The 4,505-nt window shown below is 39.2% G+C and overlaps 1 long non-coding RNA gene across 1 annotated transcript in view; it reads right to left on the minus strand.

Annotated features, from left to right (window-relative positions):
* LOC141516041 (uncharacterized) overlaps positions 1–4,445 on the minus strand; it is a 38,865-nt gene extending 34,420 nt beyond the window's left edge. Inside the window, exon 1 of the long non-coding RNA XR_012476590.1 lies at positions 4,374–4,445. This is a non-coding gene — a long non-coding RNA (uncharacterized LOC141516041). The remainder of the gene's footprint in view (positions 1–4,373) is intronic.
* Between the last annotated feature and the right edge of the window lie 60 nt (positions 4,446–4,505).

The raw sequence follows: 4,505 nt of genomic DNA on the forward strand, positions 1-4,505 counted from the left end.
CACATATCAATGGCAATATCAACTGAGTATAGACTGAGGACAAATTAGGCACACTAGAGAAAAGCAGTTTCTGGATGGTCCAAGGACACTGAGCCATAGAGCCAAGCAGAAAACTGTCCTTCTGGGGAAGCTCAAGAGGAGTCCACAAAAATGGAAGAAAAACCTCTAGTAACTCTGAGCTATGCTTCACCCTTGGTCTCCTCTATTTTTAAATTTGAGTATTTGAATATTTGATTACTTTGAATGTTCCCAGAGACTATGTGAGAGGGTAGAGTATATTCTTAGTTTAGGGTAATGTTTCTGTAACAGCTTCTCTTGTTATAGCTGCGTAGCAAATAGCTTTTCTAAAAGTTCATTGACTCTAGCTGATAATCAACAGGGAGTTCTCTAGTGGGGACTTAGGAGCAAACTACCTGCAGGAACTTCCTTATGCCGGTAAAAGTGGAAGTTGGTATGTAATCACACTTGAGCTAATTTTCCTTGATAGCCAGTAAGCTTAGTTGGTTTTATGTTGTTTAACCCTTTTTATCTCAGTTTCCTCATCTATAAAATGAGCTGGGAAAGAAATGAAAAATCATTCCAGAGACAGAGACAGACAGAGAGACAGAGAGAGACAGAGAGAGACAGAGAGAGACAGAGAGAGAGAGACAGAGAGACAGAGAGAGAGAGATTGAGATTTCTGTACCTCTAAGTTTTATCCTAGTTATCAGATCTGAATAGCAGCACTGGAATGCAAATGCAAATACTGGAAGCAAAACTCCAAGATTAAAATTCAGTTTCATAATTCACCTACTACAATGTGTGTATATGTGTGTCTGTCTATGTGTATAGATAAAGACCTTTAGAAATCAGTACATAAAGCGGGGTGCTGCTGTTTTTGTTGCTGCTGACCCAGAAATCTTTTTAAAACAATACTTGGACTCCATCAATAGATGACAATGGACAACCTTCCAAAACTATTATGGCTATTATTCATTGTCATTGTTATTAAGGAGGAAGATAATAGTAACAAAAAATCCTTCATGGTTTCCTAAAGCATTTTGCATACATTACATCATTTGCATACATAATAGCAGATGATATTGTCCCTAGTTTCATAGGAAGAAATGTAAGATCAGTGATGTCCATGTTAACTCATCAGTCAAGATGAAAACTCAAACCTCTCACAGCCCACATTCACTGCTTTTACCATTACATACAGATTGGTATAAATTTCCCAGAATTATGCTGATACCTCCATAATAGGATAACAATCTACTCTTCCATGTTCTTTTGAGTCAGCTGGGTGACCAAGTGCTAATGCACCAGATCTGGAGTCAGGAAGACCTGACTGGTCTAAGACTCTAACTTTCACTACCTGTGTAACACTGAGCAAATCACTTTACTATTTCCTTCACCTTTCTCATCTGTAAAATGGGGATAATGACAGCCTTACTTTCCAAAGTTGCTCTGAGAACTAAATAAGATAAAATCTGTAAAATGCTTTGCAAACCTTAAAGTAAATTCTGACTATTTATCATGATCATTATTATTTAGAGTATTTTAGAAATCATTGGGCACAAATCCCTCTTGAAAAAAAAAACAGTTAACTTGTTTTGTTTTGTTTGCTCAATTAATGGCAAGGATGAAACAGACTTTGAGGACAGTGAAACTCAGACTTTCAGAAGATGGCTTTATTTCAGAGTATTCAGGAATGAGTGGACCCATCATGATTGCTCTGGTCTTTGTTGGGTTGTTCAAGAATTCTGAGTCCAGGGAGCCAGAGCCAAGATGGCAGCATGAAGTCAGGAATTCTCAGAAACTCATTCCCCAAAAAAACTCCAAAGGCCATCAAATTATGACTCTAGCCAAAATTTAGAGGGGCAGAACCCACAGGAAGACTGACAATTTCCCAGTCCAAGACAACTCAGAAGTTCCACAGGACTGGAGGGATGGAAAAAGCTACTTCAAGCAGCCACAACCACTGTCACACAGTAGCCCAGTGCAGTCAACTAAGTGCCTAGATCTCTGGGGTAGAGGAGGCAGTTTCCAGCCTCCTGGCCCAGGGATTATCAGGAACAGCTTGAAAGGGTGGTGAGAGAATTCTGCCACACCAAAGTGAGTGCAGAGTGAGTACCGAACTCAGAGCAGCCCTGCAGTGGGGATCAGGGAAGCTAGCCTGCACCTCCAAAGAGCAGTCCACAGATGGGTCAGGGGAGACTCTAAAGGTCCCTCTGCTCTCCCTGGGACAGGACTCTGCTGTTTGCCCACACCAAGACCAAGCAGGTTGGGCTTCCATGCTGCCATAGCTAAGCAGGGACCCTCCTCACATCTCCAGGGCAGAGGGGAGCACCTGTGGTCATGCACATACCAAAGTATAGACAAGACACCTTGAAGGAATTAAGGTCCCTGTGAGGTGTGACAAACCTCACCCCCCACAGCCTTGGAAACAAGGTAAATCAGTCATAGGCTGAGGAAATGAGCAAAGGAAAAAGAAGAATCTGACCATAGAAAATTACTTTGGTCTCATGAAAGATTCAGAAGATAAGAAAATTGAAGCTTCTGTACCCAAAACCTCCAAGAGAAATAGAAAATGAACTCAAGCTATGGATGAGCTAAAAAAAGCAATTAAGGGAAGTAGAGGAAAAATTGGGAGGAGGAATGAGAGCGATGCACATAACATGAAAATCAAGTCAGCAGCTTGGTGAAGGAAATACAAAGAATGCTGAAGAAAACAATATGTTAAAAATCAGTTTAGGCTTAATGGAAAAAGCAACACAAAAGGCAAATGAGAAGAAGAATGCCTTAAAAAGCAGAATTGGCCAGCTGGAAAATGAGATAAAAAAGCTCTCTGAAGAAAATAACTCCTTCAAATGTATAATGAACTAAAGGAAGCTGATGACTTTGCAAGAAATCAGGAAGAAACAGAACTATTCCAAAAACACAAAAATTAGAAGAAAATGTGAAATATCTCACTGAAAAACAACTGACCTTGAAAACAAATGCAGAAGACATAATTTAAAAATTACTGGACTACCTGAAAGTCATGACTAGGAAAAGAACCTAGACTTCATTTTTCAAGAAATAATACAGCAAAATTGCCCTGAGATCCTAGAAGCCAAGGGGAAAAATAGAAATTGAGGGAATTTACCAGTCACCTTCTGAAAAGGATCCCAGAAGAAAAATATTCCAGGAATATTATAGCCAAATTCCAAAACTCCCAAGTAAAAGAGAAAATACTATAAACTGACAGAAACAAACAATTCAACTACTGGGGCTCTATTGTTGGGATTACACAGGATCTGGCAGAATCTCCATTAAGACTTGGAATATGATATTCTGGAAAGCAAAAGATCTTGGTTTACAACCAAGAATCAACTACCCAGCAAAACTGAACATCCTCTTTCAGGCAAAAATATGGACTTTCAATGAAACAGGAGACTTTCAAACTTTCCTATTGGAAACAACCAGTGCTGAACAGAGAGTTTGACCTCCAAGTACAGGACTCAGAGGAACCATAGAGGGGGTGGATGAGAAGTACTAACTATAAGGAAATTAATGATGTTGAACTGTTTGCATTCCTGCATGGAAAGAAGATACTAATAACTTAGATGAAATTTCTCATTTATAAGAGCAGTTAGAAGGAACATATATAAACAAGGCATAGAAAAGATCTAAACACAATGGTATAATATAGTATAAAGATGGAGTCAATGGGTGATAAAGGAAAGTACAGGGAGGAAGAGAAAGGAGAGGAAGAAGGGGCTAAGATATTTCACATAAGAGTCAAAAAAAAGTTTTTCAATAGAGTGGAATGGAGGAAGGTGAGGGGGAATGAGTGAGCCTTCATTCTCATCAGAAACAGAGAGGAAATAACATACACCCTATCTTACCCTTATCAATCTTATCCTTGAGAAAAAAATGAGAGGAAAGGTATGGGAAAAGGGGGAAGGGGGGGAGTGAAGGGGGAAGTAGGTAATAGAAGAGAGGGAAGATTGTGGAAGAAGGTACTCAGATGCAACACACTTTTGAAGAGGGACAGGGTGAAAGGAGAGAGAGAATAGAATAAATGAGAGTGGGAAGGAATAGAATGGAGGGAAATACAGCCAGTAATAGCAACTATGGGAAAAAAAATTGAAGCAGCTTCTTTGGTGGACTTATATAAAGAAGGCAACTCATCCCGGAGACAGAGCCATTGGAATCTGAAAACAGACTGAAGTACATTTTTTTCTCTCTCACTATTCTTAAGGTTTGTCATCTTCTCGGGGGAGGGAGTGGGGTTTATGTTCACTGTCATAACAAGATTATTGTAATAATATAAAATAAATAAACTAAAAAAATTTATAAAGAATTCTGAGTCCAGTGAATTTACAATCTAAAGGGTAGTAACTTACCTTTCCTTTTGTTGGCCTAGACATATCCAATATGACTCATCACTTCCATTCCCCCTCCTACAGATGTTCTAGAACCAGAGAAGTAAATACGGAACCCAGCTACTTGTGTGAACAAAGTGAAGACAATGAAAT

Source organism: Macrotis lagotis, chromosome 3 (assembly GCF_037893015.1).
Source record: "Macrotis lagotis isolate mMagLag1 chromosome 3, bilby.v1.9.chrom.fasta, whole genome shotgun sequence".
NCBI classification, from domain to species: Eukaryota; Metazoa; Chordata; class Mammalia; order Peramelemorphia; family Peramelidae; genus Macrotis; species Macrotis lagotis.